At 37.9% G+C, this 12768-nt stretch overlaps 1 protein-coding gene and 1 long non-coding RNA gene across 3 annotated transcripts in view; one reads left to right on the top strand and one right to left on the bottom strand.

Moving 5' to 3' along the window:
* The window catches only part of LOC110366092 (uncharacterized), a 221194-nt gene that overhangs the window by 6510 nt on the left and 201916 nt on the right, over positions 1-12768 (top strand). For both annotated transcript variants that reach the window (XR_010473534.1, XR_010473533.1), the window contains exon 2: positions 10313-10401. This is a non-coding gene — a long non-coding RNA (uncharacterized LOC110366092). The remainder of the gene's footprint in view (positions 1-10312; positions 10402-12768) is intronic.
* The window catches only part of RASGEF1A (RasGEF domain family member 1A), a 165463-nt gene that overhangs the window by 60382 nt on the left and 92313 nt on the right, over positions 1-12768 (bottom strand). The window lies entirely within an intron of this gene.

Genomic DNA, 12768 nt, shown 5'->3' with positions numbered 1-12768 from the left:
GTACTTAAAACTGGAAATGGGCAACTAATTGGCAAAGCTGTACTATGCCTTACTGTTTCATTGTGTAGAACTCTTTATGGTGCTGAATACAGGGCTTAAATTACTTGTACTAGTTCTGCTGCTTTTTTTGTTTAAAAGCATTTCTTTCTGCAAGCCAGAAGAGGAACTTCGGGCTGTAGAATTGCTGAACACTTTTCAGGAAATAGGCTATTTACTGGGAATTTCTTTGCTGAAGCAGATTGCTTGGCATGGTCTCAATGTTTGCAAGTTTTGAGCCAAATTTTCAGTGGCCTATATCCATTCATGGACATTATCTCTATTTTTTTGTCTTCTTTCTTAGCACAAATATTTATGCTCAGAACACACTGGAACATCGATTTCCTCTAAAAACAAATATCATCACTGGTGAATCACTTTATATTTGCATTAATGGTGAACCATCCTTTGTCTCTTACTAAACACTGTAAGGTTGAAAAGTTGTGTTAAATTGTAGGGTGGTTTTTTGTTTGTTTGGTTGGGTTTTGTTTGTTTTGTTTTGTTTTCCTTATTGTGGGGGCTGTGTTTCGCTTTATGTTCAGGCCATTCTCTATAGCTTGACTGTTCAATAAGAGCAATCCATGTACAAGCCGATGCTTTCAGCTGTTATCTGTTACCAGAGTCTTGTGATTTCTGATGTCCCCCAGTCCATGTCCCATAATAGAATGAGGATCCTCTGAAGAGTGTGAGGCCTCAGGCGGTCACTGCATGTGACCAAAGCAGAAGCTGTGGAAAAAGCAACTATCCTTAATTCTGAAAGGAAACACCCAGCAACTCAAGTGAAAAAAATCCAGCCTGGAAAGCACCGACTAATTTCTTACATAAATCTTCAGAATTTTTCTTGTTTACAGGCAGCTGCAAACTCCTTCATCTCAAAATGATTTGTGCAGTCACAATATGAAAATTGTTTTAAAACGTGTTTGAAAGGGGTCATGTGGAAGAGGGTGAACAGGTTTGAGAAGCAGACTTTATTCCAAGAAAAAGGGCCATAAGAAAGAGGATTCCAGAATACTTGTAGAAAGAAAAGGAGCTGATGTTGCAGCCACAATATGTCTTATTGGATTGAAATGAAAAGGATGTGAGGAAAAACTTGAACTTTGCACACATTATATAGCCATGAAAAGCCAGACATACATTAAGAGTTTGAAATTCCTTGCTAATAAAATATTGCTATTTTGGTAATGCAGGCTTACAAAATAAGCGTGGACACTTCAGGATCTGGGCTGAGGGCCAGCAGACAGTGAACTCTGTGTCTAGTGTGAGTCACGGTGGTGTTATTTTTCTCAGTGACATGTTGTTTTCCTGGTGGATGCAAAAGGCCACTCTGTGGAAGATTTACTTGAATGAATAAATAAAGCTTGCTGTAACAGATGAGACCCAAAAAAAAAAGCCCCAACAAAACATCGAGCCACAACTTCATTACCATTCCGCGGCACATTACGGAAAATGCACTAGGGAAGCCTCAGCCAGCAGATACTTATCTTCTGGCTGTGAACTTTGTATGGGAGAAATACCACAATTCTTGAGTATCAGGATAAGGTTGTAAAAGAAAATGTAAGGCGCCTGGCTTCAGAACACTAAGGTGTTAATTTTGTTGGTTATATCCTTCCTTTTTTGAGTATTTACTTGAGCATATTTTGCATTTGTGTACTTTGGCATTCCTTTGTCATGTAATTCTGACAGAACTGCCTCGTAGTTTATATTTCTGGATGGAGTTTTCATTGCTAAAGCTCAGGCTACACCTCCTTTTTTGGATCATTTTAGTACCTCACACTGTATTTTGGTCCTTTATCTATTTATATGTTTATTTCAAAAAGTGAGTGTCAGGCTGTGCTCTGGTGCTTTGGAAGTGACACATCATGTGGAGTGGAAAAAACAAGCAAGTCAACAAACCAACAAAACAAATATAGAGAATTACAAACTCTGTGTCCCACCATATTACACTCCTCATTAGGCTGGATAAAAGTATGCTGAAAGCATTGGAAACGGATCCTGCGCTGAGCACAGTCTGCAGCTCGTAAGAGCTACGACCGGTAATGTAGCATCATTGATAATGTGTAGCTGATTAAGGGTATTGAGAAGTTTCTGACTCATACTCATTGGAAAATGTCTTCTGTTTGAATCAACACCTCGTCTTTAAATTAGTTTAATGATTTTTTTTTTTTTCCTAATGTTTAAAACTACAATGGATACTGTCAGAGGCTACTATAAACAGCTTAGGGATTTTATTGACAAATTGTAAGAAAGAATTTTAAAAATTATCTTCAAAAAAACCCAAACAAAACCCAAGTTGCCTTTCTTTCAAGCAACTCTGCATCTCTTTACCCTCCTTTTGTCATAACCAGTGGGTGATGGGGTGGCATATGATTTGATTCTGAGGCTTTCTCACCACAGAAACGTTGCTATTCTAGTTTACAGTTTGAAAAACTGTCAGTGTATATTTCTGTTTCTTGGAAAAGCTCCTCATTAGCACTACACACTTGCTGTGATGAGGAGAACATGACCAAGATAGGCACCCTTGATAATTACAGAAATGAGACAACCATTGCTGCAGAGAGAAAAGGAAAAAAAAGAAAAAAAAAAAAGAAAAAAAAAAAAGAAAAAAAAGAAAAAAAAAAAGAAAAAAAAATCACTAGTGGGTGCTGAAAATCATTATTACATCCTGTACTTCCAAGTCCCTCCTTTGTTGTAGCAATTACTTCATGCATCAGTCACCAGCACCTTTTAGCAGTTAATACCTTCTTGCTGGTTTTGTTTTGTTTTGATTTGGATTTTTTGGCGCTTTTTTTTTTTTTTAAATTTCTTTACCTTTTTATTTTATCTTCTTGTTGGACATATTTTCCCTGCCACTGGAGATGTGGAAGGTGCAAGTCAGGCACGGAGAGCACTTGGGTACCCAGGAATGGTTTTCCCGACAACAGCAACACAAGGAAAAGGCTCCCCAGGGCCGGTCCAGGCACAGGTGTGCCACCTGCAGCACTGTGGGCCACCTATGTGCAGATACACCCCCCCTGCCAGTCGATCCTTCAGCCTCATACTTTGCTCACGAGGATCAGCCTCAGTCTGGCAGTAACATGGTGAAGCTCAGAGGTGAACAGGCACCCCAGCAGCTGTCGCTGAGCTTGTTTAGCAGAACATAATATGTTCATGTATACTTCAGGAAAGAGACAAGTATGAGTGTGATATGAGCAAACACAAGCCTAACTAATCAGGAATAAAGGTGAGAAATGTGATTTCTCTCCCACCTGATTATTTTAGGCACTTATTTTCATAAGTCTGTGTGTTGATTCATGCTTGGTATTTTGGCATGAAGTTTTTGACAATGGTGTGTATGTTCTGATAACACTCCTTAGAAAGCTAGAGTTGGTATTTAGTGGAAAATTAACCTCATCACCTAATTTTGATGATGAGCTAGCCACCAAAAATGCATCACCCAACTGATGTATTGATGCATGAGCTGATGTACCAGGTATAATAATGTAGTTATGGCCACTGCTGTAGTCTCTGGAAAGTGTCAGGGCTTAAGGCATATTGAAATGTCAGCTTTTATGAAAGCAAACTTCAAAGTCACCATTAGAAATTATTTTATTTTTAAACTTTCAGGTCCAAGAAGGCAACAATGTGTGAGATTCTCAGTTGAATTAATTATTAATCCCATTAATCATTACATCACCTGAAAATGAGGTTCAGTGTCATACAAGGCACTATGTATGAAAACAGATGATGTTGAAGCCATGTCTCATACTCTCACCTGCCACAAACCTGCAGTTTGATATTTGCTCACACACTAGGAATTATATGTCCATGCAAGGGCACAGAGAAATTTACTCTCTATCAGCATGCTAGCTTGGTAATCCAAGGAAAGTTCAGTCTGGGAATCCCATAAGGATTCTGATCTACTATTGTGCCCAAAGAGTGACAGATCATGTAGGCCAAGTATTACGTTCTAATGTTTTTGCTTTGCAGATTCCGGGTGTAGCTGCCATATAACCAGCCAGCTAAGAGACGCTTTGCCTGTTCTGCCCTGCTTTCACAGATGTAGGCTCCTTTTATCTCACCCCTCTGTCATATTCTCCCGGACTTGACCAGTCCTTCTATTTGCGCACATTCACGTGCCAAACCAAAGGCTTTGTGTAAAACCTCTTGTTTCTGAAATCAGTGTTAACCATTTGTGAGATACCTTTTGTGGAAGGGCTCTAAAGCATGCTAAAACCAAGAATGAATTAATCCTTACTGTGGGGAGCTGGGCTTTACTAGATTATTTTGGGGGAAAAGCAGCTGGAAAGCTGCTTGACAGAAAGGACCTGGGGGTGTTGATTGACAGTGGCTGAACATGAGCCAGCAGTGTGCCCAGGTGGCCAAAAAGGCCAACAGCATCCTGGTTTGTTTCAGGAATATTGTGGCCAGCAGGACTAGGGCAGTGATCATTCCCCTGTACTGGTGAGGCTGCACCTCGAATCCTGTGTTCAGTTTTGGGCCCCTCACTACAGGAAAGACACGGAGGTGCTTGGAGAGAGTGCAGAGGAGGGCGACAAAGCTGGTGGGGGATCTGGAGCACAAGTCTGATGAGGAGCGATTGAGGGAAATGTGGCTGTTTAGCCTGGAGAAAGGGAGGCTGACGGGAGACCTTATCTCTCTCTACAACTACCTGAAAGGAGGTTGTAGCATGGAGGGTGTTGGTCACTTCTCCATAGCGATAGGATGAGGGGAAATGGCCTCAAGTTGCACCAGGGGAGGTTTAGATTGGATATTAGGAAAAATTTCTTCATGGAAAGGGTTGTTGGGCATTGGAACAGGCTGCTCAGGGAAGTGGTGGGGTCACCCTACCTGATGTCTCTTCCAGCAAAAACTATTCTATGATTCTGTGATTTTGAGCAGCAACATTGAAGGAGTTACTTCAAATAGGGTGCAGAAACTCAGGAATGCTCTTTGCTTCTCAAGATAGCAATAATTTACTCTTTCTTTGTAGACTGAAAAGTCTATGCTTATTGCATAAGCAATACCACTGACTTTCTTTTCAAATGAGGTGATGGGTTTTCTGCTTAGTGTTTTTTGTTAGATGCCATTCTGACTTATTGGCAAAACCAGGTAAACAATTTAGCTCCCCGAAATCCAGTCCTGTGACCTATGCAGCTCATTTATTGGCGCAAAACCCATGAAGAAACCCATAGCAATACGGTCTCTCTTTGTTTGACCTTTCATCACTCCTTTGAAGGTACATGTGGGAGAACTCTTTTTCATGCAGATTTCCAGTAGTTATAATGTATAGTTTGTACAAGTGAAATAATTTCAAGCGCTTCTTAGCTTTCACTGAATTGAAAAGAGATTTCATATTAAAAAAGAGTGTTGTAAAGCTTATTCATAATTAATCATAGTCCTATGAAAATGTGTTGCAATTTCTTATAGATAGTTAATGTTGGCATATGATCTCCTGTGGAAAGCCCCATTAGTCTGCATTTAACAAGCCTAATGCAATCCCATCCACTGAGGTCAGTACCAGAGTGCCAAAATATTTTTCAGTATTTTTTTACCAATCTTCTTAAGTCCTTCCTTATCATCATTATGTGATACTAAATTCATCTTAGCTGATCTGGAAGACAAGTATTATTATTATTTTATTTTTTTTCTGCAGCTTAAGAAGGTGTTTTTCCCTAATTACTAGATGTCAAATCTGAATTGAGAGTAGAATTCTATTCTCATTTTCTTCATTTCTCTGATCACTGTAGCACATAGGGGACACGCGGAACGCTTGCGTTCTTAATATCAAGGGCAGAAGTTCTTAGACCTTTTTTTTTTTTTTTTTTCCACTATATTACCTTTCATAGCATATGCTTTTGAGCAGAATGTTATATGGTTTAATTTTAGATTAAGTACGGATTAAGAAAGTTTTTAATATTTACTTCTGAATTGTATGGATTATCTCATTAAGTTGTTATCATCTGCAAGGCTGTGTAAACCTTTCTGCTTTTACATCTCTTGTATGCAATGAAGACTTTAAGTGGTGGTGTTTGTTTCATCTTGTTGGAAATATTTCTAGAAAAGCATCATAGAAATGGGACCTGGTAGTGACCCAAGATACTGCTTAAAATCCATCCAGGATAAGGTGCACAGTATTCTTGGCACATGGCTTTGAAATGGCTCTTTAAAGGTTTTAATGAAGGATTTGTTTGTGTGTGTCTTAAACAAAACATTTGTAACTTTGCATTGTGGGATATTTTCCAGTATTTTTCATCTCTCTTGCTTTTCTCTGTATGATTCCTGGGTTTTTACAGTCTGGAGCTCAAATTTGGGCACTGTGTTCCAGCTGGAGAGACACCAGCATTGAAAAAAGTCAAATAGTTACCACCACTGCTTGTATATAACATTCCTCTTATCTCTTAAAATTGTTTTTTTAGCAATCACACTGAGTTATATTATTGACTCATGTTGTGAACTGCTACATCTGCTTATTGAGTTCCTCTGTTTGTGTGAGTGCATTTACTATTAGTTCTCTGGGCTCATCATGCACATGTTTAATTTGAACTTTGTTCTGTTATTTTTAAATTCTAGCTTGCCAGGAACACTTTGAATTTAAATGTTGTCTTCCCAAGTACTTTCCCTCACCCTTTGGTAACATTCCTGAATTTCTCATGCATAATTTATGTCATTTTTGATGTTCATAAAGAACTGAATAGACTGGGCAGAATTTGGTGTATACCCTATATAATTGCACTGGAGACAGCTTGCTAACACAATAGCAAGCCACCAATAACTATGGCTCCCTTATGATTTTCCAGCTGATTGTGGATCCTGCTTATGCTTATTCCCTGTGGAGGAAACTTTCTTAGGCTCCATTTGAGAATGAGCTCTGTGACAGACCCAATATCTTGAGCATAGTTAAGATATGTCACTCCTGCTGTTTTATCCTAGTTGCTAGGCCAGTTATCCTGTCAAAGAAGGAAGTTAGGCTGGTTTGACATGATCTGTTCTTGACAAGTTTGTGCTGGCAATTTCTTATCACTTCATTGTGCTCTAGGAGCTCACAAATTGATTGTTTTTTTTTCCCTGGGTCTTCTTGAGCATTACAGTTGGCATCCTTCTATGTAATACAGTGAGCCCTTCCTGCTTCCACCATTTAAAATGCTATGTTTGTCTTTCTTCGCTAATCTAGGATCCCCCCCTTCTGTGCTGTTTGCTGGTTACAAAACAGAACATTATGGAATTGGCACAAAGAGAATATTGGAAAACTAATTACATATCTATTCTCATGAGCTTCTCATCTGAATACTGCAGCTATTAGAGGATTAATTAGCTTGAACAAACATCAATGTTTAAAGCTAACTGATTTTTCAGCTTTATATCACACACAATACTAGTGTGATAAAATTGGTGTGATTTTTGCACACAAACTTCAACAACAGCAAAACCTTGGTACAATGCTGTTAGTTTCCAGGGCAAGTTTTACTGCTTTTGCACCATACGCTAACTGCCATGCTAAGCTGCCCTGCTACAAATACACGTCAACCTGTTCAACAGATCCTGAAAGAAGCATGTCTACAATCCACCCTAACAACCATTGCTCAAATATGTCCAACAAAACCTGATGCCGATCTATTTGCACTTCTGAAACCCAAAGATGCACAGAAACTAGAGCAAAACAGGGCTGTAACTGAAATGTCAGAATTGAGGGGGTTATTCCTTTTCCATATTTGCATAATCTGTGCAAAGCCTACATTGTTGTATTCCACATCCTTTCGCAGGTCCTTATTTATAAATAACACATGTAACCATTTAAAATTTGTTGTTGTTTCATTCAAGAGTTTATTCCCAAGCTTACCAGTAAGCATACTTACAAGCAGTTGCAGGAATGTGCTTCAAGAAAATTTGCTACGTTTCTTGTGAGTGTTATCACAAATTCAATTGATGGCATTTGAAAGGACAAAACTCTGATTTCTTTTGAACCCATTCATCGTATCCTGTTTCATGAACTGGTAGGTCCTCTTGTTGCCTCTCACCTGCACTCTTTAACCCTCAAAAATACCAAAGTTTGTTTATTTTAGGCCTAGAGATTTTGATAAATGACGCTCTGACTGTGTTGGTTCTAGTAAAAACATTAAGATAAGACATTCTTGGGGTGCAGACTGCCTGGGTTACATTTGTAGAATGAATTAATCTGTCAATTAATTTCAACTCTATTTATTTTTGAACTGAATTCGTAGACAGGCACTACAAGCTTTCTTCCTAGCACCTTAAAAGCCTGCTGTGAAAATGCTTGTCCTGAATAAAGACAAGTATAATTTATAATTTAGAACTTGTATTTTGAAGGACTCTCTGTCCACCAAGGAGACAAGATCTCTTGTTTCCAGAGCTGAATATAACAAAGCACAAGAATGAAGCATCTCATTCAGAAATATTAATGAGTTATTCTGAGCTTTTGTCTCTTGGGTTTGGATTTGGCTTTCCTGGATTTGATCTCCTTTTGAAGTTGGTAGGCAGATTTCTGTTGATATCAAGGGAAACTTCATCAGATTTCTCACTAACAGGTCCTGTTAAAAGTCACAAATTTAGCAGGATTGTTGTGGGATAAAGGTCACCTAAATGTCATCAGCCTACTATAAATGGGGCTGCTAGTGTGATTTAATCACCATCTCTATTCTGTTGTTGAGCATTTTGTTATGCAAGGATAACAACCAGAACCATTAATAATGTGTGATGACTTGTGTGCAGAGATTTTTGTACCATAATTCCAGTTTCTACAGAGCAGAGAATGACAATTAAGGAAGTTTACTAGGATACTAATTTATTTTTCAGTGTTAGCAGAGAAATGTAGATTAATAAGAGTTCTCTGAAAATAAGGATGAGCATGCTAGAAATCAAAAATGTCACTGTGCATTACTCCTGAAGCCACTTGTAGGAAGGTCCTTCATGAAATGTTCAAGGTAGGGTAGCCAGTAGAAGCTTGCAGAACTTGCAGAACTACTACTTAAAATATCATGTGTAAAGGGAGCAATTCTGTGCCTGGTGTTAAAAATAATCTTTTGTCTTTTAGAGCGTAAATTCATATTCTCTGACCTTTTGGAGCGTTGCTTTAATTCACACTTAATCAATTCTGAATTATACATTTCCGTATGTTCAGAGCTAGGTTTGTGTGATAAGTTTTCTTTTTAATTATATAGTTAAATGCTTCTTTTCTCACACACATATAGAACTGCATTATTTAAAAGAAACCCTGCATAGTGCTTGCCATAATCTCATTTGCATTATCTAATTGTACTTTAGTGGTTTTACTCGTGAAATGCTGATGGTGATCACAGTATAGTTGGAGAAAAGCAGGAGATACAGTAGCTACCCAAAAGTAATTGATATTCCTATAGTCACTCAGAAACATAACTTGAGATGAACATAGTAACAATTGTACAGATATCTAGCACTAAATTAATCCTATAGGACTGTACACAGTTTGAGCACTTGAAATAAATATCAGCTTTTTGTTGACTTGCTTTTTCCCCATAGGCCTTTGGTTCTTGTAAGGGACGACAGGCTTTCAAACCTATCTTCCAGTCACAGCTGGTCTGCAAAGATGTGCAGCTACGTTGCAGGCTAGGAAGTATAGAAAATCACAGAGCAGGGAAAGATAAGAAGTGCCTTTGAAGCTGATCTTATTTGCCTTTTGAGGACGATCACACTGTGGTGCTGTTAGAGGTCCCCGATTGTAAGATTTCTGTCATGTAGATATGAAGTTGAAAGTATGAAATCTTTGCTACACAGGGCAGCACAAAAAATGGATGAATTCTCCAAATGGTATAGAGACAAAAATCTGAATCCAGAATTTGAACAGGCCTAATCATATTTGCATTAAAGGCATGTTTTATACTGTTTTCTTTGCTATTCCTATCTGACTTGGTAAACTCTTCTTCCAGAAATGTGGGGTTTGTTTCTAGAATGGTGGGATTTTTGTCCTCAAGTGTTGTTTTTTCTCTAGTCTTCCAAAGCAAGGCCGATAACTCTGTGCATTTAGCATATAGAGTACAAACTCAATCAGTTTGCTTTATTTGTCTGTGTATTTACATACTAAAGCTAAAACCCCCATACTTTTGTCTTGCAGCCCATCAAGGAAAAGTGTGTTTTCTTTTTGGTGTGAGAGTATTTTGGCTCTTTAAAATGTATTGCTACAATATGTATTTGATATTTTGTAATAAATAATGAATGGTAGATAATGTTAAATGTACATTGAGTTTTTCTTAGTTGCCGATTTGGAAAATAAAATCGCTAAAAGGAGACTGGTTTGTCTTTACAGCTTATCTTCTGGGTAATGCCAAAGGAGAAACTTTCTCTCCCAAGTTGCCTTCAAACCTGACAAGCCTCCAGTTAGAACTGCTTCCAAAAGTAAGTACAATTTCTGCCTTTTTTCTGTGGTTGCTGTCATCATCTGTCACTGCTTGTGATAAAATAGTATTGGAATTTAATGACGTATCCCAACTTTCTAACTTACCTAAGCATCCAGTACTGTCCCTGTACATGTTCATCTAGATGTAACTTTTGATGCCATAAGACTGTAGTATGGAAACGTGGATGGTGAATATTGATGGATCCAATTCTTTCCTAATGTTCTATTCAGTTTTTCATCCTCAGCAATTTTCTCTAGCTGCTCCCAGTTACACCCACGTAATTCACAGATATGTTTAAGAACCCTAACAGATTATTGATTTGCTTTTACAGCTCCCTTTTCTCACTTGTTAACTGTCAGTGCAAGGATATTTTGCTTGGAAACGTATGAAAGTAAAATGTCTGACTTTGTTGTTATTGATACCTGATTTTGGTCGCCTAGTAGAACTGGCTGTAGTATGAAGTATAGTTTTCCTTTGTGTCAGTCTGATGAATTACCCATTTTTACTTAGCATATTAAAAGCAGAAACTAAGAAATTTAGATTTATTCAAATTTATTTTTAAATACGGAAATTGTCTGGCTGTGGTTTTGCACAAAACCAAAAGAAAATATTATATTGTTTTGCAGTGAGGTGGTTTGACATCCTGTGCAGGAAAGCCTGTTTGTCATCTGATGTGCATTTCTACCCACCTTTTCTATGTGAGCAGACTGGGTTGAGGAGTAATAGATCCAGTCATCTGTGGGTGGAAAGGTATCCCTGTCATAAAGAACAGAAGGAAAAGACCTTTGCTCATAGTCTTAGCAGAGAGGCCAAAGAGTAATTCTGCACAGACTTAGGACACCCTTTCAAATCTTCAGATCAGCAGGAGGGCAGCATGTGTAAGGGAAACTTGACCTCAGGATGCCTGTGCCATGTCTGTCATTTAGATAAACAGGCTGCTTTATTCACAGTAGCCATCAGTTTTTGGTTTCCCATACATATTAAAATTCACCTTGAAATGTGACAAAGAGTTATTCTTATCCACTCTGGAAAAGTCCATAGGTACAAAATAAAGTGCAAGAAAGAACATCTTGTAAGTTATGCTTTTATTAAGGGATGTCATAGAACCACTTCTGATAATTTTATGGAATGCATTTCATGAAATTTTCTAACTAATGCGAAATAAACGCTGACAAAAAAATACTTACAATAATTTTTGGTGTTAATTTCTCCACAAAGGCATTCCACAAGGTCATCTAAAAGGATTTTGTACAGAGCTGATAAGAATCTAGTCTATTAATGGTCTCTTACTGAAAACAACGCTATACTTAGCTTATATTAATTATGAACTTCTCATAAACAACAGTATCTGTGGTTTTAATATTAAGCTCTATGAAGGGAGCCATAAAACTTCTTGTACAATGATGGTGTGTGGATAGTTTAACCTGTTTTTGTTCTGGAGCTTCTAGAGCCAGCACAATTGGAAGATACTGCCAATTATTATGAATTATGTTTGTAATTTAAAGGAGCAGTGTTTTGCCAAGCTGTGCGAGTATGTACTGAAAACATAATGTGCTGGTTCAACCAAGCACTGTTTAGTGTATAATTTTAGCCTAGTGAATCATTATATTGTGCTAAAAGCTTGCTACAACCTTACTGTTGTGAAGCATTAATACAGTGTCTATAGGCCTCCATCTCCATTAAGTCAAATTCCATTATAAATGCTGCTCTAATGACATGGGTTTTGCTGTGAACTGGTAAATGCTTTTTCTCCACCAAGCATTTCACTTCTACATGCAGGGCTCTCTGTGGTTAACAGAGGTTATGTGAATTAGTGCAACGTGGGAGATACTTAAAAATCTATAACTGCGTCTTCCCTGTCAGTGCGAACACCGATGCTTTGATTGGAGACCTTATGTATTAGTTCACTGAATTCAGAACCATAAGGCAGTGGTAAGGCATAGCACGTGCATAGCGCATACCCTGCAAGTTTCACACACAGCAGTAGCTGAAAATGAGAGATAATGTGGAAGTCATAAATCTCAAAGCATAAACATCAGCTAAACATCTGCATAAAATTACTGACTATGTCTGTATTTCAAGGTTCTCTTGTTTTCTCTCATATAATTTGTTCTTCTGAAAGTAAAACCAAGATGGAACGGTGCAAAATGTGTTAAAGCTAATACTGTTTGTTCAAGTAAATATATAAAAGCTGCATGAAAACAGATGCTTACAGAAACTTTCTGCAGAGTGAGCTATTAAAATAGCTGCTGCAGAGTAAAATAAGTAAAATAACACACAGTGCTTGATACTTCGTGTGATAAAAGATACAAGTGAGAGAACTGCTAGTGATATGTGCTGTTTATATAATTTTTAGTGGCAGAGT

This window comes from Columba livia, chromosome 6 (assembly GCF_036013475.1).
Source record: "Columba livia isolate bColLiv1 breed racing homer chromosome 6, bColLiv1.pat.W.v2, whole genome shotgun sequence".
Taxonomy (NCBI): Eukaryota; Metazoa; Chordata; class Aves; order Columbiformes; family Columbidae; genus Columba; species Columba livia.
This window is presented reverse-complemented; position numbering and strand designations above follow the sequence as displayed.